The sequence below is a fragment of the Cetorhinus maximus genome, chromosome 4 (assembly GCF_964194155.1).
Source record: "Cetorhinus maximus chromosome 4, sCetMax3.hap1.1, whole genome shotgun sequence".
Classification (NCBI taxonomy): Eukaryota; Metazoa; Chordata; class Chondrichthyes; order Lamniformes; family Cetorhinidae; genus Cetorhinus; species Cetorhinus maximus.
In genome coordinates this window covers 119,359,364-119,375,734 of record NC_135882.1, presented here as the reverse complement: position 1 = coordinate 119,375,734, position 16,371 = coordinate 119,359,364, and the positions used below count along the sequence as shown (strand labels likewise).

General features: G+C 41.4%; 1 protein-coding gene across 3 annotated transcripts in view; it reads right to left on the bottom strand.

The window, feature by feature from the left end:
• The window catches only part of LOC144679845 (copine-3-like), a 91,913-nt gene extending 76,942 nt beyond the window's left edge, over positions 1-14,971 (bottom strand). The window contains exons 1-2 of one of the 3 annotated variants that reach the window (XM_078540697.1): positions 14,710-14,959; positions 11,885-12,054 (exon numbers count right to left, since the gene is read on the bottom strand). The gene's annotated coding sequence lies outside the window, so the exon portion shown is untranslated. Of the gene's footprint in view, positions 1-11,884; positions 12,055-14,019; positions 14,529-14,709 lie in introns of those variants that run through there. The other 2 variants (XM_078540698.1, XM_078540699.1) reach the window with 2 other exon arrangements.
• Positions 14,972-16,371: the final 1,400 nt, after the last annotated feature.

Genomic DNA, 16,371 nt, shown 5'->3' with positions numbered 1-16,371 from the left:
CTCAACTCCATGGGCTTCATCTTCACCGCCAGTCTATCATGCAGGATTTTATCAAAAGCTAGAACTCTGAAGATAAGAGCTTCTGGGAACATGGGATCAGATTCTGGAATTTTGGAATCACTGGGAGATGGATTCTGGGACCTAGTGGCATTGTATGTAGATGGAGGCTTAAGGTCTGGGAATGCAGCATAGCCATTGGTGAATACTGGAAGGAACTTTCTAAATACTTAAGTGGGGGGACAGGAGTGGTCTAGGAAAGGAATCCTCAGATCCAGCAGGAATGAGGAATGGGGGCATTTGGGGCATAGTGTTGCAGATTACTGGAATCTTGAGGAAAGCAGAATCTAATCATCTAGAAGGATCTGCCATTCGTGTATTTTAAGCCAACTGGGTTATATTTTGACTGCCAAACACCTTCCTGATCCTTTCAGCTCCTTCTGTTCCCACAGGTTACCCACCCCAACAACATCGCCGTTATTCTCATTGTTAGATCATTTCTGTTTTCATTCTCCTGTCTTAAATTTTTGAAATGCTCTCCCTGCAGGTGGCAATGGTGCAGGATGTGGAGGAAAAGATGTGTAGTTTAGTGCACAATTAGTGAGTTTCCTGACTTAACAATGCATATTGAAGATTGTATATGATCTTTGGCCAGACCCTGGGATACGGGGGGAGAGCTGGTTAGGGATCAATAGTGTTTTGTTTGAAATAGATAAAAGTTGAGAAGCAAAACACCTGCTTTTAAAATAAAGCCACAAGATTCCATGGGTTTTGAACAAGCAAAAACAAAATTTACTGTACGAGTTCAAAAAGATTAGACAATTTACAATATGTATCCTATAATCTAATATTCAGAGCAAGTATGAGGTACATGTGAACTAAGAGAAGAACTGTGGTCGAATATACCATGCTAGTGTAAGTGACAACTGCAACCAAGTCAGATTCCATGGATTTCTCAAGAACCCATTCAAATGCCAGTAAACACCAAGTTAAACAATCCCATTGAAACTCTGTCACAACAGATTCCCAGCTTCACCTTTGAAGATCTCTCCATGGAATTCTTTCCAAAAGTCACTCCCACTTGGATGGCTTTGACAATGGGCCACCTCACAGGGCTTCAATCTCGCCTTCCGAGATTCCTTCTACCCGAATTCCTGACTCTGCACTTCAGCCTCTACTTACTAGCATAATTTCAGCTCTTTGCTAGACAGTTAGCTTCACTGAGCTGCACTGCATCTGAGTTTCTCCAAACTCCTGTCTCCTGGCTGTATCCAGCTATTTCTGACTCTCAGGGCTTCCTCTGGGCCCTCTTCAATTACCAGGACTTCCCTTGAGCCCCCTTCTCAGCTCCTCAGAGCTAACAGAGAACTTTAGCTGCATGGAGCTTGCCTGAAACTGACCACCTCAAGAAGAGTTGCTCAATGACCCTTGAACTATTCAGGCGACCTATCAAAACACTCCCAGAGGGTCCCACCTTTGTTACTAGGCAAGAACCAATGTAACAAGCATTGGAACATCCTGTACCTTAAATGTTACAATCTCCACAGGCAGCTAATTTTAGCACCCAGAACAATGGATTACATGGTAGCATATATCACCATAATCAAATAGAATTCCTCTCAAATTGCATTTTCAGGATTTTTAAACATATTCATTCTTTAAAACATATGAATGGCTCAGAACAGATTCTCTAACTGAATTTCCTATTGCAACAAATAATACACAGTAATATTACAAACAACTATTTTCTAACCAGAAAGTATCAAAGAAACTACTTTGGCAGCTAATGCTCTTCATTAGGTTCTATTATTCTCTGGTATTAATAAGTGAGTCTGCTTAGCTCAGTTGGTAGCACACATGTGTTTAAATCACAAATTTCTGGGTTCAAGGCCCACACCAGAGCCTGAGCACAAAAATCAAGACTGACATGCCAGTGTGGTACTGAGGGAGCACTGCACTGTGGGAGATGCCATCTTTTGGATGAGACGTTAAACCAAGGTCCCATCTGCCTGGATGTAAAATGTCCTATGGCACTACTGCAAATAAGAGCAGGGGAGTTATCCAAGGCGAAAACAGAAATACCTGGAAAAACTCAGCAGGTCTGGCAGCATCAGCGGAGAAGAACAAAGTTGACGTTTCGAGTCCTCATGACCCTTCAACAGAACTAGTTCTCAAAACATCAACTTTGTTCTTCTCCACCGATGCTGCCAGACCTGCTGAGTTTTTCCAGGTATTTCTGTTTTTGTTTTGGATTTCCAGCATCCGCAGTTTTTTGTTTTTATCTCTGAGTTATCCATGGCGTCCTGGCCAATATTTAATCAAAATTCAATTCAATCAATATCACAAATAACAGCTTATCTGGTCATTATCACATTGTTGTCTGTGGAAGTTTGCTGAGGGCAAATGAACTGCCACATTTCCTACATTACAAGAGAGTGAAGAGAGTGACAACACTTCAAAAAGTGCTTTTCTGACTGTAAAGCCTTTTAAGATGTCTTGTGATTGTTTACAGAAGCATAAAATGTTGTGTATTCAAGTTTTTTCTTCTGTAAAGCAGCGTCAGACTTAGCTGAAATAAATGGGTTGAGAATTCAATCTTCACTTCAAATCTTTTGGAATAAACAGGCTTTATATAACTGTAACTGATGTTTTGCAAAGGCTTTTTAAGTGTCTCTTCAACAGTGACAGACAACTGTTTTTACAGGAAAAATAAACTATAAATGCTTCTATTGTGATTTTTGAAATTAAATGTTAGAATAAAAGTATGACAAAAATGGTGATGACAAGATAAGAAGTTTGTGAACTGGAAGAACTTGTGCTCTCCGGGTTGAGTTAGAGCCTACATTCTGGAAATATGTTTAGAAATAGCATCATGAGAAAAATCAAATGGAAGATGCAGAAGTCACCCTAGAAGTCTTTTTTTAATTTAATGACAGAGCCACTAGTGTTGCTCCGACTAGAAGCACTTAATGATAGCTAGGTTACTGTTTTGATGCGTGATTGTCAGCTCGTCACTTAGATTGGCCGAAGTCAAGTCAGGCAGGAACTGATTTCTTCTCCACCGATGCTGCCAGACTTGCTGAGTTTTTCCAGGTAATTCTGTTTTTGTTTTGAAAATCATGTTGATATCTTTGAACTTTGAGTGAGTGTTGTATTTGCTTGTGTAAAAGCTTCCCATTTTCTTTTGTTTCAGCCTGATCTTCAAAGAAAAATAGGGTGCTGAAAACCTTAGATCATATTCTCTCCTCTCAAAATTAAAACTTCTTAAAAGTCCACTTTGATAGACAGTTCTATAGGCAGAAAGTATAAATTCTAATGGATAAATAGAAAATCCTTGTTTGGCTCATGGAGCATAGTATTACAGCTTATGTGGAAGGATCCCTGTGGAGCTCCTAATACACTAATACATAATACACTATTATGAATAGCCACATATAAAAGAGTTGCAGTAGATGTTAGCTCATAAGTATAAGAGTTAGCAAAATGCCATGTCTAGTGTTGTGTTGTACACAAGTGAGGAGACAGTTAAAGTTAAAAAGGTCTAGAATCATAAATTACATATGGAATACACACACTCACAGAATGAAATAGTTTCGCATGTGTAATATTTTATAAATATATGTATGAATATATACCTACATGTATAAAAGTATCATGAAATATGTCAGATGGATAATCATGGACCCAGTAAAGAAATGCTCTGTGAAAATACAGTACAAGCTGTTATATTGTCTCTTGCTTGGACTTTCTTTAAATATCCAATCCAACAGAACATTTATTTTTCCACTTTCCAAAGTCCAAAAGTTCACAGGAGAGCTTGCACCATATCTGATAAAACTAACTACAGTAGCAAGGGTTTCTGTTTGATCCTAAGGAATACTGTATCAACAGGTACTGTGATTCACTAACTAGCTTAATGCAATATTTTTTGGAGCAGAACACAAGTATCTACTATATTGTCAGCCCATAAGACACGCTGGGCCAAAACATGCACCAGGATATTAAAAGAGAATACTTGGGCATAACCTTGGGACCAAAAGATGCACAACAATCTTAGGCAACTTTTTTTCCCAAAAAAATGCATCTTATGGTCCAACAAACATGGTAGATAAAAGTCAAAGGCGTTACAGTCCTCCGCTTCTAGCCTTTGTTGTATCCGCTAACCTTCTACTCTATCAGTGGTGGCACAGCCTTCAACAATCTCTGCCTTAATTTTTAGGACAAGCTCTCTGAGCCTTTCCAACTCTCAGTCTTTAAAAAGCTTTCTCAAGGCCTACCTCTTCAAAAAACCTTTGGTGACCTTGACCATAGGTAGCTGTGTCTATTCCTAGCTTTCTCTATGAAGCACTTTGGGGTGTTTTCCTACATTAGAGGTAAAATGTAAGCACAGAATCAGAGAATCACAGAATTGTTTCGACGCAGAAGGCGGCCAATTGACTCATCATATCTGTACCAGCTCTCCTAATGAGCAACCACCTAGTGCCATTCCCCCCGCCTTCTCCCTGTAATTCTTCCTTTTCAGATAACAGCCTCATTCCCTTTTGAATGTTTCAATTGAACCTGCCTCCACCAACTCTCATGCAGTGCATTCCAAACCCTAACCACGCACTGCATGAAAAAAATTTCCTCATATCACTTTTGCTTTCTTTTTATAAACTAACTACTATAAATCTATGCCTCTCCTCATTTTTGATCCTTTCATGAGTAGGAGCAGGCAGTCTCTCCCTATTTACTCTGTCCAGACCCTTCATGATGTTGAATAGCTCTATCAGATCTCCTCTCAGCCTTACTTTCTCTAAGGAAAACAGTCCCAACTTCCCCAATCTATCTTTATAACTAAACCATCCCTGGAATCATTTTCACGATTTATGTTCTGCACCCTCTCTAATTCCTTCACATCCTTCCTAAGTGCGGTTTCCAGAATTGGATGCAATACTCCAGCTGAGGCCAAACTAATGACTTAGACAAGTTCAACATAACCCCTAGGTCTTGTATGCTATGCTCCTATTAATAAAACCCAGGATACTGTATGCTTTATTAAACACACTCTCAGCCTGTCCTGCTACCTTCAATGGCTTATGTACATATATACCTAGGTCCCTCTGCTCCTGCACACCCTTTCAAGTTGTACCTTTTGTTTTATATTGTCTCTCCATGTTCTTTCTACCAAAATGAATCTCTTCACGTTTCTCTGCACTGAACTTCATTTGCCACCTGTCTGCCCATTCCACTAACTTGTCTATGTCCTTTTGAAGTTCTACAATATCCTCCTCACAATGCTTCCAAGTTTTGTATCATCCGCAAACTTTGAAAATGTGTTCTGTACACCAAGATGTAGATCATTCCTATGTATCAGGAAAAGCAAGGGTCCCAACACTGACCCCTGGAGAACGCCACTACAAACCTTCCTTCAGCCTGAAAAACATCCATTAACCACTACTGTTTCCTGTTGTTCAGCCAATTCCATATCCATGGGATCGGCAGGGTCGGCCGGGAAGCTGACCGCTGCCGCGATCGACAGCACACCACAATTTCACACTGGCGGGCCAATTAAGGCCCACCCAGCGTGATACGTGAGTGGCAGTGCTGAGCGTTGCCTCATCGGGCGGGGGAAGGAGGGTGAGCAGGCCTAGCGTGAACTTAGCGCATGAGAGCGCTGAATAATCTCCGAGGCACGGAGCTGCCTCAGGGAGATGAAGATATTGAAAAAATTAATAAACAACAGAAAAATGTGACTCTGTCACATGAGCAGGGACATGCTTTTAATTTAAAAATATTTATTTGATTTGTATTTGCTTTGGAAACCTCATCCTGCCCGTGGATGAGGTTTCCAAAAAAATGCAAAGGCCACTTGACCTTTTCTAATTTACAATTTTATGATCTAGTTTACGTGACAGAGCAGACACAAGGGGCTAAATTGCCTACGCAACTCCTATTAAATGTATTTTGTGTGGTTGTCAACCTGATTAATGGAAGAGGGAAGGCAAAGTAATTCATGATACTTGAACATGAAAGTCAACAAGAATGGTGTTTCAACAGAGAGAAAGTTAGATTTAATTGATGGACTCTGATCGACAATAAGTTAAAAAGTTCTAGGTTCAAAACAGCAACAGAGATGGCAAATGTATTTAGTGAAGTGAGGGAGAAGTACTTTTATCCAGACAAGTCCAAAGTCAAATGATTCAAGGAAGCTAAGGGGAGCAGCAAAGACATCTGGACAAAGTCTAAGCCTATGTACCTCCTTTTGACCGTGAGTTGAAAATAAAAATTGAGGCAAATTTGGCAGAGTTAGGGGGTGGAAAGGTAAAGCTTGGGTTTCAGTGGGAAAAACATGCAGAACAAAGGACATAGAGGATACTGTATGGCTATACAGAGAGCAGCACTCCACACCAGTTTTGTCCATAGAAATTGCTGACTAGCCACAGGTGGTCACAGTGTTTTAGCTACACGCACTTAAGCTCACACAACACAGGTAAATGACCAATATACAGGTGTAACCTACAAATAGCTCTACCATTCAGCATACAAGAACATAAAAGCACTCACAATGATCAAAAAGTAGTCTCTCACTTCACTTCCCACCTTACCATTTAACCAAAAACAAACAAAATTGTTGAAGTACAAATGTGCATGCAATGTGAAAATGATTATTAAGATCACATGCCCAAGGAACCTACCCATTGCTTGCTAATCAGTAATGCAATTAGCCATGTCTGGCTTCCCAATAAGCAACGTGGCTTGAGACTAATGCACGAGACAACACTGTTCTACACCTCCATCTTCCAAAGGCATGGGAAAGAAAGATCAAAAATACATTAAATGCAGCAAACTAGAGAAATGACTTGCTGTGAAGTACCTTCACCTGCACAGCAGAAGGGATGGGGAAGGACTGGTGGTCAGATCAAATTAAACCACCAAATAGAGTCTTTTACAGCACAGATGGAGGCCATTTGGCCCATTGAGCCAACACCAGCTGTCTACGGAGCAATGCTGTCAATGCTACTTTCCCACTTGTGCTCTGTAGGCCTGCAAGTTTATTTTTCTTCAAGTGCCCATCAAATTTCCTTTTGAAATCATTAGTTGTTTCCGCTACCACAACCATTGTGGGCAGTGAATTCTAGATCATTACCACTCGCTGCGTGAAAAAAAATGCTCTCCCATATTCCCCCTGCTTCTCTTGCCCAAGACCTTAAATCTGTGTCTCCTAGTGCTTGTGCCATCAGCTAATTGGAGATTTTTTTCCTTGCCTACCTTATGTAAGCCTATCATAATCTTGTATACCTCTATCAAGTCTCCCCTCAACGTCCCTTGCTCCAAGAAGAACAATCCCAGTTTTTCCAATCTAACCTTGTAATTGAAATCTCCCATCCCTGGGAACATTACGGTAAACCTCCTCTCCACCTTTCTAAAGTGTGGTGACCAGATCTGAATGCAATACTCTAGTTAGGGCCTTAAAGTTATAAAGGATCAGTGTAACTTACCCGTTTTTATGCTCAATGGGCCAGATTTGCGCTACCATGTTGGGTAGCTTGAGTCAGGAAATTTCCCAACTCTGCAAAACTGCCTTGGTGTAAACGGTCTTCAATTTTCGCTCGGGGAGGTAGGGGCAGGATCGAGTCAGCCTCGCCAATCCCGAAAACAGGTTCTAGGTGGCCACAGAGGTGAGTGCCATGGCGTGTTGGTTCGGCCACCTCGGTTCTCTGGAACTTTGTCCCAGTTGTTTTAGAAGCTGTTAGGCCCTTTAATCCTCACCCCTCACACTGCCACGTACACCCCCCCATAGTCACTCCATGCCAACTCATGCCCCCTACCCACCCTCCATGTCCCCTCATATCCCCGAGTCCCCTCCAATACCACTCACCTAATATCCAGACCGCAGGAGCGATGTAGAGATGTAAAACTAAATACAGGCCTCATTCGTACAGACTTGAGAATGAAAAAAAAGCTCCTTTCATGAAATCCATTCAAAGTTTTTAAATCTCATGTGTTCAATCTCTTATAAAAACAAACTTCTATTCAGTAACCATAACAAAGACAGCTAATCTTTAATAGCTTCTAGCAAAACTGGAGTCAATGGGAATCAGGAGGAAAACTCTCCACTGGTTGGAGTCATACCCAGCACAAAGGAAAACGGCTGTGGTTGTTGGAGGTCAGTCATGTCAGCTCCAGGACATCACTGCAGGAGATCCTCAGGGTAGTGTCCTAGGCCCAACCACCTTCTGCTGCTTCATCAATGACCTTCCTTCCATCATAAGGTCAAAAGCGGGGATGTTCAACACCATTCTCAACTCCTTAGATACTGAAGCAATCCATGTCCAAATGCAGCAAGACCTGGACAATATCCAGGCTTTGGCTAACAAGTGGCAACTAACGTTCATGCCTCAAGTGTCAGGCAACGACCATCTCCAAGAAGGGAGAATCTAACCATTGCCTCTTGACATTCAATGGCATTACCATCACTGAATCCCCACTATCAACACCCTGGGGGTTACGATTGACCAGAAACTGAACTGGGCTAGCCATATAAATACTGTGGCTGCAAGAACAGGTCAGAAGCTAGGAATAGTGTGACAAGTAACTCACCTCCTGACTCCCTAAAACCTGTCCACGATCAACAAGGTGCAAGTCAGGAATGTGATGAAATATTCCCCACTTGCCTGGATGAGTGCACCTCCAACAACACTCAAGAAGCTTGACACCATCCAAGACAAAGCAGCCCGCTTGACTGGCACCACATCCACAAACATTCACTCCCTCCCAGCAACTTCCAAACCCACAACCACTACCATCTAGAAGGACAAGGGCAGCAGATAGATGGGAACACCACCACCTGGAAGTTCCCCTCCAAGTCACTCACCATCCTGACTTGGAAATATATCAATGTTCCTTCACCGTCGCTGGGTCGAACTCCCTTCCTCACAGCACTGTGGGTGTACCCACATCACATGGACTGCAGCAGTTCAAGAAGGCAGCTCACCACCACTTTCTCAAGGGCAAATAGGGATGGACAATAAATGCTGGCCCAGCCAGTGATGCTCACATCCCATGAATGAATAAAAAAAACCATCAATCAAACTGTGAACTCAAAGTCCTCTGAGATAATAACTGAAACTCAGCCAAGCATGCACAAAAATCAATGACATAAAAATAGCCCTTGGGAAATGCCAAAGAACTGTACTGAAACTGCACAGATAGATGGTAATGCTTTTTTTTTTTAAAACCACACTAGATGGCCTGTCAATCAAAGCAGTCCTGCAGAAGGTTTTTTTTTAAAAAACTCTGGCAGCTGAAGCCTGTTTTATTGCCATCTTTAAAGAGCAGGGGTTTTCAAAAAGACTTCAGATCATGACACTTAAACAGATATTATCTGCCCTTTAAAAAGTCTACTCCATAAATTCATGACTTCCACATTGTGCAACAGCCAATATAGGATCCATTTGAACTCAGCCTAAGTTCAAATGTCCCTGCTGAGCGGGCTTCTCACCTGTGTGAATCACACCCCACACCCTCCCCTGCCAACAAAACTGGATCTGTTGGAACTGGGGGTGGAATATCTGTATCCTGGTCCCACCCATAATTTTTAAAGGTCTGTGGAGTCTTCCCAACTTCCCAGTCCAAAGCTGCTCTTTAGGAAGTCCAAGACCTCATATGCATTGCTAACCACTCTCTCAATATGTCCTGCCACCTTCAAAGATCAATGCACATGCACCTCCAGATCTCTCTGATCTTGCACACTCTTTAGAACTGTGCCATTATATCTATATTGCCTCTCTCTATCTCTTCTGCAAAAATTCTTTCTCTATATTAAATTCCATCTGCCACTTGTCTTCCAATTCTGCTAGCTTATCCACATCCTGTTACAGGCAATTCCTATCATCCTCGCTGTTTACCACTCCTCCAAGTTTGGCATTATCGACAAATTTTGAAATCCTACTCTATCTGCTAAAAATCAAATAATTTATATGTAGCAAAAAAAAAAGTTTTCCTAGCACTGACCCTTGAGGAACACTTCTGTCTACCATCCTCCAGTCTGGAAAATAACCATCTACCACAGTTCACTGTTTTCTGTTCTTAAGCTAATTTTTTTATCCAGTTGGATAATGACCTCCCTATTGCATGAGCTTCAATTTAGTTAATCAGCCTTCTTTGTGGTACCTTGTCAAACAATTTCTTAAAATCTACATGGACAACATCTGTTTCATCAACCTTCTCTGTTACTTCATCAAAAAATTCAGTTAGATTGGTCAAGCACCATCCTTCGTTTACAAGCACATGCTGGCTCTCTTTAATTAACTCAAACTTCGCCAGTGCCTGTTGATTCTTTGCCTGATTTTTGTTTCTAAAACTTTAGCCATTATTGATGTTAAACTAATTGACCTGTAGTCACTAGGACTGTCCTTGTACTCTTTCTTGAATAAGGGTGTCAGGTTTGCCACTCTCCAACCCTCTGGCACCTCTCCCATATCTGGGGAAGATTGGAACATCATGGCAAGCCCTTCCACTATCCTCACCCCCACTTCCCTTTGCAGCCTGTGATACAAGCCATCTGGACCAAGTAATTCATCTACTCTCAGCATAGCTAGCTTTTCCAGTACTTCCTCTCTCTCAATTTTTACGCTTCTCCACTTCCTCCCAATATTTGTCAGGTTCATCTTCCTTACTAAAACTAATACAAAGTGCACCTTAACTTTTCTAGCCTTACTCTGTGCAGCTAAGCATATATCACCCTCTCTGCCCCTAAATAGGACCCCCCCCAAAACAACTTCTTACTATATACATGCCAGTAGAAGATTTGTGAATTCCCTTATATGTTGACTGCCATTCTGTTCTCATTCTCTCTTTGCCAGTCTTATTTTCCTCTTCATCTGCTCTCTTAACCCTTTGTATTTGACCTGGTTCCTACTCGACAAATTCATTTGACATGCATCATATACCCTCTTTTTTTTGTTTCATCATAATCTCTATCTCACGTGCCATCCAAGAAGCCCCATTTTTGGGTTCCCCTAAATATCACCAAAACCATCCCTGGAGATGATTCAAAGTTCATTTTAGAGGATTGTCTAAGAGAAAATAAATACCTTTCGCCCTTGTTGGAATGTACCTCGCCTGTACGTGAAGCATCTCTTCCTTAAAGATCGCTAATTGTTCTGTTACATTATTTCCTCTTGGTCTTTGATTCCATTTCGTGCTAGCCACATCCCTTCTCATCAGACTGAAATTAGGTCTCTTCTAGTTTAGACGTTCTACTTTAGATCAGAGTTCCAAAACTGAGTCAAAACCACATTGTCTACTGTCTACCAGGACTAGGGCAGCAGGTACACAACGTTCCCTTCCAAATCACTCACCATCCTTACCTAACAGCATTGGAGGAGTGTCTACACCACATGGACTGTGGCAGTTCAAGACTGCAGGTCCCCATCACCTTCTCTGGGGAAATCAGGGACGGACAATAAATTGCCATTGAGACCAATACCCCATAAATGAACAAAAATTATATCACAACTGCCCACCCATAATGCAGTCAACAGCTGCCATTCATGCTCCCTCCATCGCAATTTTGTTTACCCGTGCCAATCTGTTTGTGTATCCATTCACAGTTCGCACCCCCGAATCTTTGCTCATCCGCGATTAGAAATGTAACAATCCATATGCCGCAAGTTTATAGTGACAGTTAAGCAGCGCACACCTGCGTAATGGGTGGCAAATCCCACATTTTGGGACCCTCTTAAAGCACTGGTATCTTGCACTTAGAAACATTGAAACTCAAAATGTCACTACCCCCCTGCCCTCCAACCTTTAAAATACTGTCTCACAATTAAACAGCACTTACACAAGCGAACATTTAAAGTTTCTGCACATGGTCCCGAAAGGTTAATAAAGAACTTACTTTATAAAATTCTTCAGAAACCATAAAAAAAAGTTGTTTGTCCTCTTTTCCTCGAAGAAAGCATGCACTGCAAATGTCCGTTCACTGCGCATGTGTAGTCTCCATGTGCACGTGTACTGTAATGTTCAGCACTGTGATTTGTAAATTGTACTACAGGTGAGTACTGTATTCTGTAATTGAAAAGTTTTAAATTGTTTTTGTTTTCTTGTATTGACAAACAATTTCTTCAGCAAAATTGTCTTCAATTTAATTTTTAAAAGCTTTTACTGATTCCATTATGTAAAAACATGAAATTCAGGGATGGCTGGAACACATCTCATTTCATTCCCAATATAAACTGTGTTTGCCATTCGCAATTTCACCCTTCACCTTCCCCCACCCCCCTCCCTCTGCCCGGCAAACAGCAGGAGTTGACTGTATATGAAATATTTTGAATAAATCTTAAATGATAAAGAAAATTAAATACTCAAATTAAAGTGGATCTAACATTAGGTACCATCTGTTGGGTCTAGCTTGATAAACAAGTAATCTGCCTGAAATGAATGAATTAAATTTATTTCACTGCACTGAGGTCCATGCAACACATCTTCATAGTTTAGAATAAGGCATACACAGCTCTATTGCAGTGTACCTTAGACCAAGCATATGTATTCCCTTTGTCCCAACCAAATATTAAGTTCATATCAACATAATATTGATTCTTAAAAGCTGGAAACTACCATTCTGAGGATCTGAACCATAAAGTGCAAAGAAAACTAATGCAGACCAGAAATTAAACTAAATAGAACAGAATGATACAAAGTAATTTCAGGGTATCAACAACTTGCATTTACATAGCACCTTTAAGATTGTAAAATGTCCCAAGGCATTTCATAGGAGCGTTATCAAATAAAACCTGACACTGAGCTATATAAGGAGATATAAGGTCTCCGACAGCATCTTCCAAACCCGTGATAGAGGCAGCAGATAGGTGGGAACACCACCACCCACATGTTCCCCTCCAAGTCACACACCCTCCTGGCTTGAAACCATATTGCCATTCCTTCACTGTTGCTGGGTCAAAATCCTGCAGCTCCCCTCCTAACAGCACGGTGGGTGTTCCTGCACCACATTGACCACAGCAGTTTAAGAAGGCAGCTCACCACCACCTCCTTAAGGACAATTAGAGATGGGCAACAAATGCTGACCTAGCCAGAGATGCCCACATTCCATGAATATGAAAAAAACAGGCAGATAGCTGGGTCAAAGAGATAGATTTTACGGAGTTTCTTAAAGGAAGAAAGAGAGTCCGAGAAGTTTAGGGAGGGAATTCCAGCACTTAGTGCCTTTTCAGTTAAAGGCACAACCATCCATGGTGGAGTAATTCAAATCGGGGATGGTTAAGCGGCCAGTACCAGAGGAGCAGAGATATCGCAATAGTCTGTGGGCTGAATATATATACGAGAGAAAGAGAGAAAGCCATGAATCGAGACATTGTTTAACCAGGGGCCAATGCAGATCGGCGAACACAGGGATGATGGGTGAACGGGTCATGATGTGTTAGGACATGGGCAGCAGAGTTTTGGATGACCTCAATAGTAATGGGATAGTCAGGTCTAGAGGTAAACAAAGGCATGGCTGAAGGTTTCAGTAGAACAAGTGACCAATAAGGCATATCTCACAAGATAAGACAGATCAAGTTACAAAAACAGTGCAAATGAAAAATCGGGGGGGGGGGGCGAGAGAAATCACAAAAATAACAAATGTACTCAAAAGTGTTTAGAAATACAGTGTATAATATAAAATGTAACCACAAACTGGCGTGATTTCAATCACTCCTGTATCCTATAAATTAATCCAACCTCAAAACAGACCAAATGAATAAACAGAAACCAGCTACAAAAATGCTAATAACATGAATATATAAATACAAACGTTGATTATGGTGCATTACATTACAGTCCACAAATGTAAAATACCACAAATAGGAAAAAAAAGTGCCTTATGCACTCTTAAAGCCAAACGGGGTTTGAAACTGGATTCTTAAAGGTTACAGAAGCACAATACAGCGAGGCTGGACAAAAAAAACTGAAAGAACTCAGCAGGTCAGGCAACATCTGTGGAGAGAAGCAGAGTTAACATTTCAGGTCAATTACCTTCCATCTTAAAGCTCTATAAAGGTTACTTTCCTCTGTATTTAGAGGGAGAGATTACTCACGCCTCTCTTTCCCTGACTTCCGCCCCCTCAAGTTATGCAGTCGGCGCAGTGAGTAATTGGCGTAGCCCGTAATCGCCCCCTAACCCTTCACACCCAGCGTGACATGTGTGCGATTTTCCACCCATTGGCGATGGACAAGCGGCATCTCTCGCCCTCATTTTTCTTTCAGAGCGTGGAAAGAAGGAACGTGTTTACAGACGTTCATTTACTATGAAGTCTCCGTTCCTCTCCTGGTCTCCTTCGTTTGTTTACCTCCCTGTGTCCACCGCATGGTGAGAATGGTCAGGTATTCTGTCTTGTGTGTGGAGCTATTTAAGAGAGCCGCGGGATTACAGCACAGAAACAGGCCACTCAACTAATTCTATCTGCACCAATATTTTCCTTTTTTTTTTAAAGTCTAAACGAATCCTAACCAGCCGTGTGCTCTGCAAAAGCTGCTGGCTGACAACTGGAAGCCAGAAGCAGCAGCCTAACTTCCAGACACACACTTCTCATGTTAATCTTTCCCCACACTGACTACGCCCTGGAAAGTTCCAACAAATGCCAACTCACTCTTCTTAATATCACATTTCTTCTATTTTGGACTAAAACTAAACATTTGATCATATCATTTGAACAGATATCTTACCTGAAAAGTGAGCAAAGCTCCCTCAGTAATTCCTTTCCGCGTGGAAAGAGATTGTTGACACAGCCAAAAGGGGGGAGAAAAAAAAAGCTGAGAGAAAAATGAAGAGATATGTCGAAACTAATTAACGGTGCAAGACAAATCTTTGCCGTATATTTGCTCCTCAACGGTTACACTAAAAATCCAAAGACGGCCGTCACTGCGCCAACTTCGCTCTGGGAAGTTCTTCCTCCCTCAGCTCCACTTTTAGTGACAGCCCAGAGCCTTCGCACTGCGCATGCACTTATCAAAGGGCAACCGAAACTCCACTGCCACCAGACAAGATGCGGAAGAAGTAAGTTCTCGGCCCAATATAATGAAAAGCTCAACTTCCATATAGTGGGGAGGTGTCGGCTGTGGCTCAGTTCATAGCACCCTCGCCTTTGAATCAGAGGGTTGTGGGTTCATGTCCCACTCCCGGAAACCAAGAACTGTGATTGTACTTGGAAGAGTTGCAATCTGTGACTGTTGATAACTCGAAAGAGTTTCTATATAGTGGCATGCAACGCTATTATTCCCTCTGGAAGTTTAATCGTGAATTAACTGCTCTTTGTGTGGATAAATTTCTGAAGAATTTCCCATTAGTCTAATGTGTCCCCCAGATCCACTTTCACTTTTCCTTTAAGATAATATTCTATGTTAACTTTTTTCTACACCCTTAAAAACTGCTGTTATAGCTATATTTTGTAAGGCTGAAAAGTTCTGGTCTGTCCAGCCTTTGAAATAAGCTTTTGATTATCTTTTGATTATCTGCTCCTATCACTGCTTGCATGTCCCTACAACCACCCCCCTTCTCTCCCCCCCCCCCCACCCCACCTTAAACCAGCTTATATTTCACCCCTCCTATTTTTACTCAGTTCTGTGGAAGGGTCATGAGGACTCGAAACGTCAACTTTATTCTTCTCCACCGATGCTGCCAGACCTGCTGAGTTTTTCCAGGTATTTCTGTTTTTGTTTTGAAATAAGCTGTCAGCTTCTCTGCACTGTCTCCAGCGCTTGAATATTGTTTCTTGTCGATAAGAATTCAATACGCAGTATTGCAGAATACGCAGTATTCAATATGCGGTCTTAGCAGTGCCCACAATGAAGTTTGATTACTTATTTGATTTGTATCCTATTCATTGATGGCTGCTCTGTATTTTTAACATATTTAGCATTCAGTCCACTAAAATTCCACAGGTCCCTTTCAGCCTGATTATAAACCATTTCAAACCACTCATGGGGCTTGTGTACCGTAGGTATTTTCTTCCTACGTTAAGTCAAGCTACTGGTAAGTGAATAAGGAATAGTTAAGGTACAAATGAACATGGTCACAACCTCTTAAATCATCCAGCTAGATCCTCCAATCTCATCCCTCATGCCCTCTAATTGCGTCTTAAATTATCCCAGGATTCTTGCCTCAATATATCTGACTGAAAATTCATTCAAATTGTTGAACATTCATTTAGGACGAACTTCCTGACAACAGCCCTGAATTTTATTTCACTAGTTTGAATCTTTATCCCCTTGAACCAACTCTCACAGTATTGTTTGAATTAGTTTTCCAAATATACCTTTTCCATATTATTTAGTTTTTATCTGATCAGATGGATGCCTGACATCCGGAGAATTTCATCACTAATTGTA